This window comes from Pinus tabuliformis, chromosome 9 (assembly GCF_031772625.1).
Source record: "Pinus tabuliformis cultivar Carrire ecotype Pingquan chromosome 9, CPIR1, whole genome shotgun sequence".
Classification (NCBI taxonomy): domain Eukaryota; kingdom Viridiplantae; phylum Streptophyta; class Pinopsida; order Pinales; family Pinaceae; genus Pinus; species Pinus tabuliformis.
The window spans coordinates 516,305,370-516,326,630 of NC_142307.1; positions in this window are offsets into that span (position 1 = coordinate 516,305,370).

Consider the following 21,261-nt stretch of genomic DNA (forward strand, 5'->3'; position numbering starts at 1 on the left):
GGAGAAGTTCCAATAGAAGCTTTCAGTGTTATCCTATCAACCCATAATGCAAACACTAAGGATTTGTGCCAATTTCTCTGATTTTGTTCGATAGTTCGCTTGATGATTTTAATCAGATTCTTATTAGTAGACTCCGCTAAACCATTTCCTTGGGGATAGTAATTAGCAGAATATTTTAACTTAAATCCTCTTTTAATAGCGAAATCAAACATAGCATTGCCTGAAAAGTAAGATGCATTATAAAAAACAAGAGCATTTGGAACACCAAACCTGGTAACAATGAATTGATCTATGAATTCAATGATTGCTTCATAATTTGCTGTCTTTAAAGGGATTGCCTCAACCCACTTAGTAAAATAATCGGTAGTAGTAAGGATATACTTATGCTGTTTTGAAGACGATGGAGTAATCTCCCCAATGATGTCCAATCCCCATTGCTCAAATGGTTGTTCAATATTGACTGGTTGCAGAGGGAAAGCTGGTTTACGTTGTCTTCCACTAGCAGTTTGACAATTGATACATTTCCTTACATACTCATGGGCATCTTTAAACAGAGTAGGCCAATAGTAACCAGCATGAATAATTTTGTGAGCTGTTGTGTCAGCTCCGAAATGTCCTCCTGCTGGTCCATCATGTAACTCCTGCAAAACCTTTTGGGCTTCAGGTTTCTCAAGGCATATTAACAAGATAGAATCATAATTCTACTTAAAAAGCACGTCATCAATAATTGTAAAATTTTTCGCTTTTAACCTAATGGCCCTTTTGTTTTTGTAAGACAAATTCGGAGGTGCATAACCATTCTTTAAATAAAAGATTAAATCTGCATATTGAGATCCAGAATCAGTAACACTTATCTGATTGATTTCTTGAGTTTGATCTGTATCGCTTGATTCTGGAATGTTGGATGCTCCTGCCAATATCCTGCAAAAACCTTGACCCCTAACAATCTTTGCTGGCCTAATTTCTAAGTCATACTCTTGAAGCGCTGTGACCCAATTTGCCCTTTTTCCACCCAGCTCTTTTTGGATTAATATTTGCCTAACTGCCGGGAAAGGAACTATCACTTTTGTGTGGGTTTTCAAAAGGAAGGGTCTATAATGTTTGACTGCTTTAAAAACAGCAAAGGCTTGTTTTTCTACATCGGAGTAATTCAATTCGGCACCCTGAAGATTTGAGCTAAAGAATGAAATGGGTGCTTCCAAATTGTGAGCGTGTAGTTGCGTGAGAACTGCAGCATAAGACACGTCGGATGCAATGGTATACAATGTAAAATGATTAGAAAAATTTGGAGTATTCAAGGCTGGGGCATTGATTATTGATTGCTTGATTATATCAAAAGCTTGCTTTTCTGCTGATCCCCACTTGAAGACTGAATTCTTCTTGATCATCGTTTGAAGTGGTAAAATAATTTGAGAAAAATTAGGAACAAATCTTTTAACAAAATTGATCTGGCCTAAAAATGGCTGCATCGACTTTTTATTGTGTGGGAAAGGGATTTCAGAGATTTCCTTGATCCGATCAGGATCGATATAAATGCCATCTTTGGATACAATAAAACCCAAGAGTTTTCCTTGATCAAGAGCAAAGAAAGACTTCTTTGGGTTAAGAGAAATACCATATCTTTTGCAACGCTGAAAGATTTGATTTAGATCATGCAAATGATTTACCTCTTCTTAGAGAATACAGTAATATCGTCTAGATAGACGACCACTGTTCTATTAATCAACCCTCTAAAGGCTATATCCATAGCTCTCTGGAATGTTGCTCCTGCATTTATAAGTCCGAAAGGAATTTTCTGATACGTATATGTTCCCCATTTTGTTCTAAATGTGGTTTTAAGTTGGTCATCAGGATGAACCAGAACTTGGTTATATCCTGAGAATCCATCAAGAAAGGACATCAATTCAGAGCCTGCTACTGATTGGAGTATTTGCTCCATAGTAGGTAATGGGAAGTTATCTTTCAAGCTCGCTTTGTTTAAATTTCTGAAATCAATACAAATTCGAATGTCGCCATTTTTCTTTCTGACTGGCACCATATTAGAGACCCAGTTTGAGTGTCGGACAGGAAAAATAATCTTGGCTTTCAAGAGCTTGTTAAGTTCTGACTTTATCTGGCTCTCTAAATTTGGATGTATTTTTCTTAACTTCTGCTGAATTGGTTTCTGATCAGGAAGCATTGGAATGGTATGCTGGATAATAGATGTATCATATGTCTTCAAATCATCATACTTCCAAGCAAAGACCTGCTTGTTTTTTCTTAACAGTTTAATGAATGCCTCCTTCTCTTCCAAGGAAAGTCCTAATCCTAAATTAATGTTTTGAGGAGCGTGGTCAGTACATAGATTTATCAATTCAAACCTAAGGGTAGAACTTTGGAGCTTTGCATTGATTACAGGTTTAAACTTGTCTTTGATATCATAAAGATCTTCGAGCTTTACCACTGGTTTAGGAATTGAATTTTCCTGAGGTGTTTCTTTCATTTGTAGATCATGGTCATTTTCCTCAATAATTTGATCGTCATAGGACTTTTCAGAAGTTAGAAATTGCAAAATATCTTCATCATGGTTAAATACTCTCCAATTAGTGACATTGTCGGGAATTGAAGGCCTAAAAAGTAATTCTACCGAAAATATATCAAGGCTGTAGTCTTCAGAAGGTAGAAGCTTGGAAGCTACATTGGCTAGTAGGTCGGCTGCCGAGTTTTGCGACCTAGGAATGGAGGAAATGTTAAATGCTGAAAAGTGTGAGGTAAGATCCTGTACTAGCGATTGATAATGCTTGAGGTGTTTTGAAAGACAATGAATTGCATTTCTCACCTGTTTAACAATAATTTCCGAATCACCGAATACTTTTAGATATTGCACTTTAAGGCCGATTGCTTTATATAATCCCTGGATTAAAGCTTCATATTCGGCTGTGTTGTTTGTGCATTCAAATTCTAACCTACAAGACAGCATTGTCTTTTCTCCTTGTGGACTAACCAAAATGCAACCTGCTCCTGAGCCCTCGCTGGACTTAGAGCCATCAAAATATAAAGACCAAAACAAAGAAGTATTAACAAAAGTATTTACATTTTCCTCAGCATCATTAAAACATCTAGACTTATCAGTTTGTGAAAAAATTTCAATCTGAGATGTAAAATGATTGACTGAAAAAGGAGATGGTTGGGCAACAAAGTTGCCAAAGAATGACTCTGACGAATAATTCCCCAAAATGTTGTTGTTGAACGCTACAGGTTGGTTTTCTTGCTCAAATTCAGTAACTGTATGGGTCATGTGCTTCTCTCGATCGATCCTTATTTGATTTGGCTTCCCCTTGTAGGGAAGCCACATATGTGACCAATCGGTGGAAATATACCCATGCAATTTCTCGGACCAATCCCTACTCAGAATTAAACCGTAAAATTCAGGTATATCGGCTATTAGGATGTAAATTCTCTGTACAACTCTAGGATCGGCAGACAACCTGATAGTTATGGAATTAATTTCTCCCACAACCTGCACTTTTGTCCTGTCCAACTGTACAATATGAATGGCAGACTTCTGGGGTTCAATGTTCAGTTTAGAGCAAACTGAAGCTGGCATTATGTTAGATGATGCCCCTGAGTCAATTAAACAGTTGTGCAGGTTTCTGTTATAAATCTCATAGGTCAGCAGGAAGGGTGGAGTATGAGAATTAGATCTGTCTCCGATTAGAACTGAATCGGTAGCTTCAACCATACCTGGAGGAGGTTGGCCTGAATCATTAGTAGCTTTTGCACTGGGAAGGGGTGTAGAGGGAACAACATTCAATTCTTTAAGAAGTAATTTTTGCTGATGCTTTAATTTACTAAGTTCAAAAATAGTTATGTTTGCTTTAGTTTTCTTCATGTCATCAACAATGTTATATTCCATTGAATCGGATACCACTAATGTTTTGGATGTTGAAGGAGAATTAGAAGTTGAAGGCTGGTTTTGGGGAACTACTACAGGTGATTTCTTTGGGGGAACTTTTTCCTTTGTTGTGGTAGCACCTGCACTCCTTTTCTTTGAAGTTGCCTGGGCAGGTTCAGAAGTACTTTTACTTCTTGTAGTAACCGGGAAGGCTTCTTCTTCGTTATCGGTATCAGAGTTAGGGAGTATAAAATCCCACATTCTGTGGCATTCAGCTACTTCTTCTTCATCATCAGTTTGTGAGGTCATTTCCTCTTCCTCTTCTTCTTGCTCTGAATCTGCGTTAGATATGACATTAGGTGGCTTTGTTTCAGTTTTCTTATAAGTCCTAAATGGTCTTTTGTTTGAGGTTTCGGCCACCTGCTTCTTTATTTCAACCATTTCGTTAGACAAAGTTTTCAGGACTTTTTGCAAACCCTCCATGTCGTATGGGTCTTTTGGGGTTTTCTTCTTGGAATCCTCTTTAAATGAGACTTTTTTGGCTTTTCTGTCTTCCAAAGCAGCTTTCTTTTCTAGAGCATTGATGCACTTTTTCACAGCAAGTGCTTCTCTCATGTTTTCAGCTAAGGTAGGTTTCCCAGCCCTGTCTACAAAAATGGCTATATTGGCAGGTAGGGCGGTAATATACCATTTGCTTCGAATTTGTTCACTTGGTTTGGAAGCTGTAGGGATTTTATTCAGGAGTTTATTAAATCTAGCATTAAATTCCTTTATCGGTTCCCTATGCTCTATTCTCAGATTGGAGAGGTCGTTTATTAAAGTATCTAAGGACCTATCATCTCCATATTTGGTAAGAAACTGCTCTTGGCAAGTGTTCCAACTGGTAATTGAACCAGAGGGTAAGGAAAAATACCAGGATCCCACTGATCCTTGCAAGGTGTACGGGAAGAGTCTAACAACAACATCTTGCTCTGTTACTCCTTTCAAGTTGACTGCTAGCATAAAATTATTAATGTGTTCTTCGTCCTGGGTCCCGTCATCTGGGTTAAATTTAGGTAGCCATTTTTCAGGAGCATCTGGTAAAGGATACAATGGTGCAGGCATGTTGACTGCACCTGGCCTAGTCCATGGGTCTGCCATTATAATAGCAATAGTGGTTGATACTACTGTTGGAATTCCAGATGTATGGGAAGGAATTAATGCTGAGGAGTGAGCAGGTTGGGATGTTGAGGCTTCTAATCCCTGGTGAACGACAATATGTAATGGGGAAGTGGATGGTTGACTTTGCAGAGGGGAATATGTAATGGAAGATGTGGATGAAAGCTCTCCACTATCAGATCCTTCAGTAATTTTCTTCGCCTTTTTCCTTCTGGGTAAAGGGAACTCAGTGGGTTCAATACTGAGTTTTTCGCTCTGAAGTCTGGTGAGAGGATGAGTTAAATTGAACTGCGAAGTCGCACTGCTTTGTGATACTTCAGATTTCTGTGGTGAAATCGAGAAGCTCTGAAGTTTGTGGATAAGAGACTGGACTTCAGGTGATTCAAGACTCAATTGTTCTGGAGTATGATGAGTTTGAGCAGTGGTAGTTGATTCCCCTTCTCCTTGTCTGGATACCGGCGAACCAATATGCAAATGGGAAGATCGAGGGGATACAGAGGGAGAATTACTCTTAGAATGGCTTATAGGTTTTGACTTATGTGCCATTCACAGTTGATGGCCCTCCTTCTAGCGACAAAAATGTTGATGCCTCGAAAATCGCTGCAACAACATCGGGGATAACCACCCAGTCCGGACCTTAGTACAACTCCTTTTCCGTTTGAAATAGTGGCTTCGACTGGGGATAATGGGACCAGTTTCCCAGAAGTGGATAAATGGTATGGATGGATGATTATAAACTATGCTAGCGACGAGCGAACAACTAAAACTATCAGCAAGAATATAATAACTATGATCTATCCCGGGAACTTATTGAGCTCTAAAGCGTGGCGTTAGGTGGTCTGTGTCTAAAGACAGGCATATAGATGACTCCATCTTTAAGGCATAGATGTTAATTCATTGAAGACTGCTGTGTCTAAACAGTTAAACAAAGCGATTAAAACAAAATTACCACACTTTATCATTCATATCATTGTCACATGCATGATTGAAAGGAAAGGCACATCGTAAAACATCCAATAGTGGAATGAATAAAGATCTGCTGTTATAGCGCATGCATATAATCAATAATAGCAAGAATAATCACATAACAATTCATATAAGAGGAATGAATCCAGACATAGATAGAAATACCATATGAGTTGCTTGACACTCCCAAATATAAATCGCTATTTGTAGTTCTTCCTTCAACGCAAAAACATCCTCAACAACGACAATAGTGCACAATTGCATAAAGAAGCTTCCTTGTTAAATTAAGAACAATTGGCCCAGTTTCATAAAAGAATATTGACTGAAGCACAATAGTGCAAACTTCAGTCTATTAAATCTGTTACAAAACTTTACGACCCTTTCCAAAACAATGAAAGGGTCTATAAATACTAAACTAATCTAAATATCTAATAAACAAAAATCCTACATAATTGGCATCAATAAATATTGATCCTATTTCCTGCAGCGATCTGGCAATCGGTGACATAATTTATCAGGTAGGCTGCTCGCCTTTAAACCTGAGCTGACTTGTCGCAAGCATTGGCTCAACTTCGGGTGGTTTGTTGAGAAGCGAACTGAGCTGGGCAGCATAGGTGGCATCCTGAATGTCGGGAATTATACACCCGATAGCATCTGTCAAAAACTTAAGGGCGACTCTCTGTGTGTGGGGCTTAATCAGGAAAAGCCAATATGCATCGAAGGTCAAACTGTTAACCCCAGCGATTAATCTCCCCTTTTCCTCCAAGTCAGGATAACACGTTTGCTCCAACATGTTTGTTGTTGTTATCTTTCCTGGCGTACACTGGGAGATCATATTTGCCAAGTAGAGAGTGTTGTTAACCAGATCGACTAGGTTGCTAGAGGTTGATTTACACCTTGAAGCTGCCCTTTCTGCTTTGTCTCGGTCAATTCTGCCTGTAGTGCAAAAATTTCTTGGTCCTTAGTCTTCAGTAGAAGACTTACCTCCGATGCCTTGTCGATTGTTGCTGCGGAATAGGCTCCTGCATACTGTGACATCTTTGTTAGGTCATCGGAGGGGTCCAATTCCTCCTTCCATACTACATTACCCGTGACTGTTTTCTCTGGAAAGATTGAAGGTTGATCAGTCCTTCGTCTTTTCCTTGATCGCTTTACAACTGCTCTATGTCTCGGGCTGTAGAAAACATCTAGGGGAGGAATATCTTCTACCTGAAGAACGATTTGGTCGGAGGGGTCCTTTGGTATTACTTCAACATCCTTAGAAATGGGTGGGCCGCTGGTTCCACTTAGAACCTTAGGTGAAGTGATGTCCTATGTGTCATTTGTCTTGGAAGTGTCCCCATATTTTGAACATTCCAATCCACTGATGATGGAATGAAATTGCTGCCATTCTTGAAATAGTTTGGGGTCTATGGTAGTGTCCACATTGACATCGGTGGTGGTCCGTTTCTCCTTTTCTGCTTGGGACTCTTCTCGTTCTTTTTCCTGCTCTTTCTTTTGCCTTTCCTCTTGCTCTTTCCTCTGTTGTTCCTCTTTATCTTTCCTCTGTTTCTCCTCGTGTGCTCTCTTCTGCCGTTCTTCTTTTTCTTTTCTCTGCCTTTCCTCCTGTTCTTTTTTATGGTCCTTTGTTACCACCAGAGGTTCCTTAGATTGTTGCCGAATAGGCCCGCTTGATGAAGTCGCTGGGGTTGTTGCCAGTAAATCTAGAGGCAGAGTTTGCAACCTCTGTTCTCTAAGCTTATTGAACTCAGTCAACCCTTCATCATTATATTTCAATCGAGCAAGTTCTTTAGCTTGACCTATTGTTTCGACTGAAACGAATAGGTCGTCAAACCAATCTTTGTGCTCAAATTTTGTCAATTTGGCCTGTTCTAATGCATTATAGGCAACTTTCTTTGGATCATATGGCCTGTTTGGGATAGTGGCCAAAGTTAAAGATTGAAGCTTTGTGGCTTCCTTTTCTACATGTTTGAGATCATGCAGAGTATAGACACCACACTTGAAGGCAAAAGAGGGCCATCCCCTCTTCTTTTCTTTCTTGAGAGTTTGTGTAACACTCTCAGCCGTAATCTGATAGGCGATTTCTCTTGCTAGCAGCTTGTCTGGTATATACAAAGGGAGAACATGTGGGTCGGCTTGGCTGCCGAAAACTCTTATATAGGTAAATCTCTCCTCCCTGAACCAACTTGCTACTGCTATTATATCAAACGAAGCTTGATAGGAAATCTTGGGAATGGGTTTGTCAAAAATAGAATAGTGAATAGGCACCATAAAGCCATTGCAGACTTGGTACAGATGGTGCTTATAAGAGGTCTTCCATAGTTTTTGATGGTATATGTGGATGGCCGTAGGATCTTGTGGCGTCCACCTCCAGCCGAGCATGGGGAATTCAGAATTGAAACATAGTGTATCTAAGATATATGCACTGTAATAAAATGGGGGAATTTTCCTTTCTGTGACGATAGTCTGATGTCTAAAGTCACGGACAGCTTATGCTAATTTGTCAGAAAGGATGGTGGCCCAATCCATAATTATACCGTTTACAGCTGCCTCCATTAGAGGAACCATCTCTATGGTAAAATTAGCAGAGTCATGCAATCCCCATAATCTACACATCATTATCCCTGCATAGCAATAAGGAGAAGCCAGAGAGTCGACTGAGTAATTACCCGAAGATTCGTGCTTGTGTTTGGCTGGATTTTGTCTCCAATCCCAGATGGGTTCGGATTCAACTTCATTTTCATTTGCAAACTTCTCCATGAATGCTTTATTATATATCTTCTCCAGCTCGGGCAAATGATACATTTGTCTTAGATCATCTGGCCTGAACTATCCGAAGATTCTCCCATCTCTAGTGTTGAAAGTTCTGTCCAAAATTGGGATTTCTTGAATCGCCCACCGCACTACATCTGTGTATGGTATAATTTTCTCCCTAGCCGCTATTCTGTGAAGGAAAGAGTTGGCTAAATCTTTGAGAGTACAATCAGACTTGCGAGTAGGATCTGCAGTAGCTTCTGTTACTATCTTTTCTGGTTGTTTGACTTCAATGAGATTATAAGTGCCTTGCCAAGTAACTCTGGTGAGGCCTGTGCATGTAGTATTGGAAATTAAGCCCTTTTTCTTGTCCACCAGAGCTTGACCTGCTGCTGATGTAGTGGAGGCGCCTGCGGTCTTCTTTGATTTCTTCCCCATCTTGTTTGAGTTTTCTCTTTCGGATGGATTCTGCACAGGGAGACAAATGTGCGTAATACAGAGACAGTAATGAAAACTTGCAAGTAATGAGAACATATGCATAGGTGAGTAATAAGGAATTAGTCTTTAAAAATAGGCGCGGACACAATCCATGGAAAGATTTTAAGAATTATGATATCATTGATTGGCCATTTAAAACCTGTCATCCCTTAAATGCCCATTATATTGTTATTCGGCTAAATGATTCACTTAAGCGTGCAGTGGGCGTTTTGGCGGTTGAGTGCAGGTAAATGGCTGCTTAACCGACCAAGCTTTAAATATGAATGATTTGCGATATCCCATCACTTAACGGCTTTTTATTGAAAACTGCGCTTTATCGCATCGCGTCAGGGGAATGAGGATTATAAAGTGCACATATAGTGTATCGCCGATAGCCGATAGCGATATCGGTTCGCATCGGGGGTATGACTTGTGCACCTTAATGATGTGCATTGGATATTGTCGATTGCCGACTGCCGATTGCATCGCATCGGGGGAAAAGCTTTGAGCATATTAAGACTTAAGTGAGGACTACCGCCGATATATGATCGCTGATTTCGCATCGCATCGGGGCTAATGGCATGGGGCGCTTTTAAAATGTGCATAAAGTTTTGCCGATCGCCGATTGCGGTATCTCATCGGCAGAAATCAAAGTGTCGTTTATTTATATTTCTTATGTCATTGCGATATGCGATCTTGCGATCGCTTTATCGCAACGACAAAGATTTGCCTTATTTCTTTAAATGGATCTTTTTTTTAAAAAAGGTTTTATAAAATGAGTTGATTTGATTATCGGACCTTTTTGAACAATAAAAGTATTGATACAAATTAATCTTTAAAGGGACCCATTTCATATGTTAATATTTATAAATAAAAATGATATGAAATGGGGGGTTGTTGTAGAGCACAACAACACCATAGCTAATCCTTTGAGCTCTGTCGTGGAATAATTTTTCTCAGCTTTGGACAACTTCCTACTTGTGAAAGCTATAGGGTGATCCAAGTCCCCTTCATCGGCCTGTGTCAGTACTGCTCCCAACGCAATACATGACGCGTCCACATGCACATGAAATTCCTTCTTCCAATCCAGGAAGACTAGGATCGGTGCAGTGACCATTTTCTCCTTTAGCACATCCAAGCTCTTCTGACATTCTTCATTCCAACAGAACATAACATCCTTCTTTAGCAGTTTTTCCATTAGCACAGTGATCTGGGCATAACTCTTGATGAATTTCCTATAGTATCTTGTATGCCCCAACGTTGCGCACAGCTGTTTCACACTCCTTGGCGCCTCCAAATTGATTATGACCGTGATATTTGTAGGGTCAACCATCAAGCCTTTTCTGCATACCACATGACCCAACAAGATCCCAAAAGTGACACAAAACAAACATTTCTTTAGATTGAGTGCAATTTGGTACCTTCAACATGTATCTAGCATCAAGCATAGACTTTCCACATGGCGCTTTACCAATCTAAACATTGTCCAATCATCAAAGTATACCTCCATAAATTTTTGAATGAAATTCTTGAACACCGTGATGACTATGCATGAAAATATCGTTGGCACATTCTTCAACCCAAAAGGCATCACCGTATACTGGAAGCATCCCCATTCGATCACGAAGGCCGTCTTACTTCTATCCTCCGGTGTGATCTTGATCTGATGGTACCCAGAAAACCCATCAGTGAAGGAATATGCTTCTTGGCTGCCAACATTGTCCAGGATCTCATCTGTGAACGGAGTTTGGAAGGGATCATGTACGCATGCATCATTCAACTTCTTGAGATCTATGCATATATTTATTTATTCCTTCTTCTTCTTTTCCTGAACTACTATTGGGTTAACCCAATTAGATTCTTCCACTGGTTCAATAATACCTACCGCGAGCATCTTATCTAACTCTAAGCGGACCCTTTCTTTGTACTTCGGATTGAGGCGGTAAGGTCTTTGCTTCACAGGTTTCGTGTCCAGTTTTAGGGTGATCTTCATGACACCCAGGTCCCCTATTATCCCTTTCAAATCTGAAAACTTCATGGGAAATAGATCTTGATATTCGCGGAGTAGTTCGATGACCTTATCTACTGTCACGTCGTCCCAGTAGTCCCCAATCTTTGCAAACTTCGGCTCTACCTCCGTGCCAATGTTCACATATCTGGTTTTGAGCGGCTTGGTTATGTCTGGGTTCTCTAGTTACGGTCCTTCAACTTCACGGTGACCTTCAGTCTCTGGAATATTAATCTTCCTTGAGTCTTCGTCTTCTTCTTCCGTTGTTACATTGTAGCACTCCAGCGTGTGGCTCAGCTGGGTAGTCCAATCATGTTGAATCAAATCTAGAGGATCCTATGATATCTTGAAAACTGATATCTTAACCTCCTGCAATGCTTCATCGATAGATTCAAATCCATCCTCAAAACTGAACATCATCAAAAATCCTTGGCACAAAACATCCCATTCTTCAATGCAATGGTGGAGTTCCATTTCCAATTACCAATTCATTGGTATAACATCCAAGGTATGAAAAAATAGATGGACCCACTCCGGCTAAGGCTTCGCTCCATATACTTCATTCCATTTGGCCAAATGGTCGCGCAAATCATTTCTTCCATAATACTTTTCTAATAATCGTACCTTCGGATGATCAAAGCGTACCCTCATCATCCTCCTATATTCATGCTAATCATCAAAACTATCTTTGTACGTACCCCACCATCTTGAGAGCATAGCGTGTAGCACCCAATCCAATGCGTGGAAGCAATGCTTCTCTAGTACTTCACTTTCAAATGCATCCAAAAAGTGATCAACATCAGTTAAACCATCATAGTAAGGCATATTTTTTACCTCTGATGATACATAGTGCAATGACTTGGTCATCATATTACAGCTGTTAGGATATTCCGACACATAGGATATAGTTAAGTTCAACTTGGTCTAGTATAGAGTTAGGTTAGAGTTAGGTAAAGTGTGTTTCTTTACCATTGTACATTTTGTAACTTACAATCCGACAGTCACGATATGTAGTGATCCGACGGTTCACTCTCACCTCGGTATTACCGACACTTGATCCGTGGCTTGACACCCGATTGGTCCATGAGTTCTATTTAAAGCGCATGGAGGGTCATTGTTCGGGTAATCCGTGCATGAGAGAAGCTTATGTAAATTTTCATTCTTTGATTAATAAATTTCCTGTAGTACCCACGTTGGGACAGGCCGTGGACTGTTTCCCTCCTTGCACTTTGAGGGTTTTAACCACGTCAAAAATACTGGTGTATTGATTTGAGACCTGGTTGTGAGCGGTGTCCTTTTGGTATTCTTTCTGAGGAACTTACCCTGTAAATTCCTACATGGTATCAGAGCTATTTGAGGGCCGCGTCCGTTGGTGATCCAAATCTGAAGCCGGTAGAACTGCATGCGGTTGTCGTTTCCTAGATCTGCTGTTTCTGACTGCTTTCGGGCCGAGAGGACTGCTCTGTTGCGTTCGGAGCATCTGTTCTAGTGAGGAACCCCTTTCGTTTCATGCGAAAAGGTTTCCGGTAGCCCTAGCTGCGTCATTTTTCAGATCGGGAGGTATACAGTGTTTTTTGCAGTTTACTGTTATTTTCTCTCTGCTTATTTCGGTCTCAGTTTATTTAGTCTTTTTTTTAACCGGATCTATACCTTTCATTTTTGCGTATGCTCTTTGCCCTGCGACTCTGTGCGATCTGGGCAAATCAGAAACAGAAAGGAAGGATTTTTCTCATGCGTATGCTCTTTTCCCTGCACCTTAGTGTGATCTCGGAAAATCAGAAACATTGAGAAAAATATTTAGTTTTTCGGCTAAAGCTAACTTTGAGATTTTTTTTTAATTTTCTAGTTTTTTGGCTAAAGCTAACTTCGAGCCGCAAGGTTCGTTTTTCTTTGCATATTCGTGTTGGGTTTTGTGTTTTGTGTTTTGTAGGGAAAAAGAGCTTTCTCAAGGCAAGCACGCAAACCAAGGCCCCCCCGCTCTCTCTCTCTCTCTCTCTCTCTCTCTCTCTCTCAAATTTTTTGTATAGATCAATTGGTTCAAAGCTATTTTAAGAGAGTAGAGGTCTTGGGTTCAAGTCTCCATTTTGTGGGGGCGGATTTTTTTCATTCCCGCACATTCGCGCACTTTGCCGGCAACGTCAACAATTTTTTTTCAAAAAGCCATAACTTCTTCATCCGGAAGCCTTTTTCAGAGCCGTTTTTTTTTAAAACCGCCTATTTTTTCGAGATCTATCCATTGGAACACTTACTTTCAGCATCTTCAGCTTCAGTTTTAAAAAAAAATGGAAAGTCCATGCCAAGTCATTCTTGACAGCACTAACTACTTCCAATGGGTAGCCTACATGGAAGATTTACTTAGAAGTAAAGGTCTCTTCAGAATAGCCACAGACCAAGAGAAGAAACCAAAAGATGAAGACAAGGCGGCAAAATGGGAAAATAGACAAGATCAAGCACGTGGTTTGATAGGGATGTCTATTTCTCCTGATCTTAGATTCCACATTGCAGAACTTGAGACTCCTCATGAAGCATTAGAAAAACTTGCTAAAGTTTTTGGGATTAAAAATGAAATTAGAGCCCATCAACTTGAAAATGAGCTGCTTACTTTGGATCCTAATAATTTTTCTTGCATTGAAGATTTCTTGTCCAAATTCAAGACCCTTAGATATCTCTTGGAAGGTGTTAAAGTTAAGAAAGAAGATGGTAACCTTATTTATTCCATCCTTACTAAGTTGGGACCAGCCTACTCTGTATTTGTTTCCACTTTCCATTCTACAAGGGAAGCTTTCATTTGTCAAGGACAAGACTACAAGGCCCCTTCCTTTGACTCCTTTTGTGATTCCTTAATAAGAGAACAAGAAAAACTCTTACACCTTGGTCTTCTTAATCTTGGAAACTCTTCCACGAAAGCGTTAGCCGCCCAGCAGCAACCAAATTCAAAGAATCCTAAGAAGTCATATCCTCAAAAGAATGGTCCTAAACCATCTCAGCCTCAAAATGAAAGATCATTTCAGCAAAATGATAAGACCAATAAAAACAAATGGAAGAAGACTGATAGACATTGTAACTTTTGTAATCGAGATGGCCACTTAGAATCTAAATGCTTTAAGAAGATGGAAGCCTTGGAAGCCGCAATGAAGAAACATAACATCCATGTGGAGCCTACTTCAACTTCAACTTCCGGAATGGCACTTTCTGCATGTATTGTCAATCATCTCAGTCTGGTTATGCATTAAATGTATCTTCTTCTTCTTCTCATTCTCATGAGTGGCTCATTGATTCTGGAGCCTCTTGTCACATGGCCAAAAACCAAGCCATGTTTTCTTCTTTAAATGATTGTAACACCAAAAATATATATATTGGTGATGATAGATCTCTTAATGTTGTAGGGACTGGAACTGTTCATCTAGACAATGGTCAGTTTAATGATGTATTATGTGTTCCAACCTTATCCTGCAACCTTCTATCTGTCTATCAGATAACTCATTCAGGTGAAGGTAAAATTGTTGAATTTTCACCTCATGATGTTGTAATCAAGGATCTAAAAGATCCTAAACAGATTCTAGCTACTGGTCTTGCTGATGATTCCAAAAGGTTGTATAAGTTTCACAACTTTGGGTCATCAAATCTTCCCTCAGTATTTGTTGCTCATAATGATGAAGTGAGCAAACTTTGGCATGAGCGATTTGGTCACTTAAACTATCGCTCCCTTCAGCATCTATGTAAAGAAAATATGGTGACAGGTCTTCCTATGGTATCTTGCAGAGATGGTGTTTGTTCCGGATGTGTACTCGGAAAACATCATCGGGACAGTTTTGACAAACGTGCCTCTTGGCACGCCTCAGCCCCTTTACAGCTTGTGCACAGTGATTTATGTGGTCCTCTTCCTGTTGCTTCATTCTCTGGCTGCAAGTACTTCTTAACTTTCATTGATGATTTCTCCAGACGCACTTGGGTATACTTCTTAAAACTCAAGAGCGAAGTATTTAACACTTTTTTGGCCTTCAAAGCCTTTGTTGAAAAACAATCTGGACATCAAATTCTTAAGCTAAGAACTGATAATGGTGGAGAATATGTTAAAAACACATTCATCAACTTTTGCACCGAAAATGGAATTCAAATGCAACATACTGTTCCATACACTCCACAACAAAATGGTGTAGCTGAAAGGAAAAATCGCACCTTAAAGGAAATGGCTAATTGTATGCTGCAATCTAAAGGACTCAGTCTTAGTTTTTGGGCCGAAGCAATTAATTGTGCAAATTATATAATCAATCGCACTCCTACTAAGGTTCTAGAGAATATCACTCCAGAAGAAGCTTGGAGTTCCATTAAACCAGATGTAAGTCACTTTCGTGTGTTTGGAAGTGAAGCATGGGCCCATATTCCAGATGAAAAGCATAAAGCTTTAGAACCTAAGAGTGAGAAATGTACTTTTGTTGGATATTCTGAAGATGTAAAAGGTTATAGACTTATTCCATTTAAGTCCAAAAATGTTATCATTAGAAGAGATGTAAAATTTGATGAAAATAAATCGGCCTGCGAGCCTAGTCCGGCGGATGTGCCACCTCTTCCTATCTCTTCTACTTTTGAAAACATTTCTTCTTCAGATGATGAAAGCGAGGATGATAATCCTCCCCCACCCTCTCAGGATCCTCAACTTCCAAGATGGGTCCGTGCTACTCGGGATGCAGCAGGTGATCTTGCCGGTGATCCTACAGATCAGCGACGTACACGTTCTCAGTTTGAAAGAGCCTCTTCTTTACTGGCTCAAGCTCCAGTAAATCATGATCCTGACACTTTTGCAGAAGCTTCAGGCCATCCACATTGGGAAGCAGCTATGAATGAAGAATATCATTCATTGATGACAAATGATACATGGGATCTTGTTCCTCTACCAAAGGGACGCAAACTTGTTAGATGTAAATGGGTTTACAGAACCAAGTATGGACCAGATGGGAAAGTTGATAAACATAAAGCTCGTCTCGTTGCTAAGGGCTTTTCACAGGTTGAAGGCATTGACTACACTGAAACCTTCTCCCCTGTTGCCAAAATGAACTCTATCCGCCTTGTTCTTTCCCTTGCTGCCTCTTTAAAATGGGAAGTCCATCAGATGGATGTTAAATCTGCCTTCTTGCATGGGGACTTGCAGGAAGAAATCTATATGGAACAACCCATTGGCTTCATACAAACAGACTCCAGCCTTGTTTGTCGACTTAAGAAATCCCTTTATGGCCTCAAGCAAGCTCCTCGGGCTTGGTATGCCAAAATGGATAGCTTTCTTTTAGAATCTGGCTTTTCTAGGTGTCATTCTGACAATACTGTCTACACCAAGAAAGTGGGAAACTCTCTTATCATCCTTGTTCTTTATGTTGATGATCTTATTCTTACTGGTAGTGATCCCAACCTTATAAACCATGTGAAGTCCAGCCTTAAAAAGAAATTTGAAATGACAGACTTAGGACACTTACACTATTTTCTCGGTCTTCAAGTCTTGCAATCCCAAGAGGGTATTTTCCTTTCCCAGTCCAAGTATGCTTGTGATATTCTTCGTCATTTTCACATGGAAGACTGTAAGCCAGCCCCTTCTCCCTTTCAGTCTGGAGTCAAAATTTCAGTCTCTTGTACTTCTCCTGAAGTTGATGCTACCTTATACCGTCAACTTGTCGGAAAACTCTTGTATTTAACCCATACTCGTCCTGATCTTTCCTTTGCTGTTGGCCTTGTTGCTCGTTTTATGCAAAACCCCCGTGAAAGTCATTGGAAAGCAGCTAAAAGAATACTTCGTTATGTTCGAGGTACAATACAGTTTGGGATTCATTACAGTGCCAAAGCAGCTCCTCTGTTAGTTGGTTTCACTGATTCTGATTGGGTTGGTGACCCTGATGATCGGAAGTCTACTGCCGGTTATGTCTTCACTCTTGGTTCAGGACCTATTACATGGGCTTGTAAGAAACAGACTGCCATTTCTCTTTCGTCAGCAGAAGCAGAGTATCGTGGTGCCGTGGAAGCTAGTAAGGAAGCCTTGTGGCTTCGTCAGATCCTATCAGAGTTTGGCTTTGAGCAGCAGCATCCAACCACACTTTGGTGTGATAATCAAAGTGCCATTCAGCTATGCAAAGATCCAGTCCAGCATCAGCGCAGAAAACACATTGAACTACACATGCACTTCATCGGAAATCTCATTCATGACCATGTTCTTGAAGTGCAATATTGTCCAACAGATGATCAGGTTGCAGACATCTTCACAAAGGCTCTCACAGAGGCGAAGTTCACTAAACTTCGATATATGCTTGCAGTTCAGGAAGTTGTCACTAAGGGGGGATAGGCTCTAGTGCCTCCTTCCTTCTCCTATTGTGTCATATTTGTAAATCCTTCAATCCTATCCCAAGTTGTTCTTAAGGGGGGATGTTAGGATATTCCGACACATAGGATATAGTTAAGTTCAACTTGGTCTAGTATAGAGTTAGGTAAAGTGTGTTTCTTTACCATTGTACATTTTGTAACTTACAATCCGACGGTCACGATATGTAGTGATCCGACGGTTCACTCTCACCTCGGTATTACCGACACTTGATCCGTGGCTTGACACCCGATTGGTCCATGAGTTCTATTTAAAGCGCATGGAGGGTCATTGTTCGGGTAATCCGTGCATGAGAGAAGCTTATGTAAATTTTCATTCTTTGATTAATAAATTGCCTGTAGTACCCATGTTGGGACAGGCCGTGGACTGTTTCCCTCCTTGCACTTTGAGGGTTTCAACCACGTCAAAAATATTGGTGTATTGATTTGAGATCTGGTTGTGAGCGGTGTCCTTTTGGTATTCTTTCTGAGGAACTTACCCTGTAAATTCCTACAATAGCGCAGTGTAGATACTTCATGAAGTCGATTATGCCAATGCTCCAGTTCTTCATATGAATCTGATGTGAAGGAACTTTCACGGTCCCATGCAATATATCCATCTGCTATCAGATTCACCCAATCTTGATCTCGTGACATTATCTTGTAAATCTGGTCCAAATCGTCATCACTTTCATAATCGCAGACTGGTTCAGTATAGCGCGGTCCTTCTACAGGGTCTATTGTCACCACTACGCGGAGCGATTTCTTCTCGAATATCATCTTCCTCTTCTTCAGATTGATCACCCCATTCATGTTAGTGGCCCAGTCGATCCCTAGGAGCGTGGGGTAGGGATTGTTGTCATCCACAATCTCTATCACTTCAAAATTAGCCAACGCACTCGCGCCTTCAATATCCAATGTTACTCCCTGCAATCTCCCCATTGGGATGATCTTTTGCTGATTTTCCATTCTCAACTGAATCTGATACCACTGCAGCATAGGTCTTCCCATTCACTCCCATGTCTGTTTAGGAAAAACATTCACGTTGGACCCTAGGTCCAAGATAACTTGCTCCATTTCGTATTCTCCTATCTGCGTGATGAGTCTCATATCATGTCCATTTCTTGCCTTACGCTTACCAAGATTTATAACAACGCGCGGTCCATCGGTAGTGTTTTCCTTGCCAACGCACCTATTGATCAACTCCTACAGTCCCTTCACAGCCTTGCTATCATGTAGTAGTTTCATGCAGGTCTCCAAGAATGTGGTAATCATGGACGGGTCCATTACTTCAGCTGGCTTCTCTTGACTCCCTGAGGTAGAGGCCTCAATGAAACTTTTCTTTTGCATGTTCTAGATCAAACCCGGTCTCCTTTTCTCGTGCTTTGTGGACCCACTCAACTTTTTTAGGCTGATTCCCCTTATCCTCACCAGTTGTCACTCCACTCAGTAGTACAATATTTACCTTAGGGTATTCCTCGCGAGGATCATCCCTCGTCATCTGTAGGTTCTGGGTCAGTTGTTGAGATTGCCCCCCCTCTCGCGTATCTCAGCTAACAATATAGGGCAATCCTCCGTCGCATGGTCAAACTAAGTACAATAGCGGCATGACAGCCGCATCAGATTCAAGAAATCTTGTGCGTAGTGTCCTGGTCCTCCACAATTGTAACAAATAACCTATCCTCGACCTCTACTAGGTCCTCCTCCACTTCGGCCTCGTCCACGCCCTTGATACTCACCTCATGCTCCTCCAACACCTTGGTCCAGAGGCCGCGTTTCTACCTACACCCTATATGCAGGTGCCCTATCCATCATTAATTCGTAACTTCGATAATTGCATTCATCATGACCCACATATTCATAGAAGTTGCAGAAGAGTTGTTGCAGTGTTTGTACAAATTTATGCAACAAATGGCAATTGTTTGTCGCATGTTTCCCGCTACCTGATAGATATCACACCAAAGTGTGGGCCCTATACTTGGCCTTGCTATAGCTTCTGGCCTCAGAGGCATTGGTCCCCTTGCTGCAACATAATTTGCAAAAACTGGACAGTGATCTTTGTCATGCCCCTGGCTTTTGCACTTTAGGCACCACACTTCTTCGCGCGCCTCTGGCTGAGTTGTTCTGTCTTTTTTCAGACTTTGCATTTCGAGGCAAAGGTTCTGCAACTGCACATGAATCTGTTGAACCCCCAGATTAGCATCCTGCATTGGTGTCTCATGCAATCTCATCACAATTTCCAGAGCTTCCACCTGGGTCCCAATCTTCTGTTGTGATAGTGCAACCCTTAGATGAGGCAGGAGCGAGGCCACAAACCATTCGCAGTGTTGCCCATCAGTCAAATTCATATTAGCCTCATAGATCATACACTCCAATCTTTGATCCAAATCCCATGGCGTATCACCAAGATTCATCATGATATCTTTGAATCCGATAATTGATTGCATCTCAGACTTAGGTCTACTAAATTCATTATTTAGCACAGTTTGGATATCTGCCAATGCAGACATCAGATTATCCGTGTAGTACTTAATGTAACACATTAGTGCACAATATTGAAAAGCACTAACCAACATCGCTTTCTTCATTTGATCATCTGTGATGCCCTGAGCTTCCCATGATGCCCTAAGCTTCCACGTTGAATGGTGGTGGAGGTGGTGGTGGTGGTGGTATGGGTGAGGGTGTAAGCAGTGGGGGTGAAGATGTAGGTGGTGTGGGTGGATTAGGTATTCAAGGGAACCGTTGCTTTATCAATTGAATAGCACTCTACGGAGAAGCATGTGCTGCTCCCTCGTCATCACTCAGAGGAGGTTCAATCAGCGGGCTATATTCAGGGCCTTTTCTTCCTCCGTCCCTGAAAGTCCTTCCACTTCATGTAGCCCCAAACATCAAGGTAACTACATAAACCACTTTTCACACAAGATCATCTTAATCCAAGCATTTAACGATTTCAAATACTTACCTCGCGGCCCTTTTAAGAAGCATCACTCTGCGTCGCTGTAACTGACTAAAGTATTGACCACGAACTCTGTCACAAACCCTCCTATGATACAATCGAGCCAATGATCGACAACGTGCACAATATTATCTTCAAAGGTTTCCAATTTCCACACTAACTTTGAGGTCCAGACAATTGGATAGTCAAGCCTCCACCTCCATTGGTCGTCTGCCAACTTCGCGATCCACTCGTATAATTCAACCAGGAAGGAACATAATAAGATTTCATGTATCTCTGTGTATAGGTATCTTTCCAACCACTATTCTTTCGTCAATCGCAGATCCTTATTTTCTTGCACCGTGAATTCGTGGATTTTTATATCCAACTAGTCTTCAATCTCCTTCTTAGTTGGATTCCAATGATGCGACATCACACATCTCATTATGCAGATCCCGATCCCAACAATGGAACCATTTTTTGGCTTGATGGGCCCTGACCCAGGTTCAGCGTTAAGCAGCCAAGCAAATCCCTACACTACTGGCCCTTTCGGCATCAATCCGCAGAGCGCGGACTGAAGTCTCACTCGAAGCAGTATGGGGGGATGTAGAAACCAAGTTTCCACACCCTGAGATGGTTGTGATGTCGGTTATATGCCCTAACCCTTCCTTCACGCAGACCGATAAGCCCTTTAGGGCTTATCAAAGTACTTCTCATATTCGTCCTTGAACCCTCTACGAAAGTCTTTGA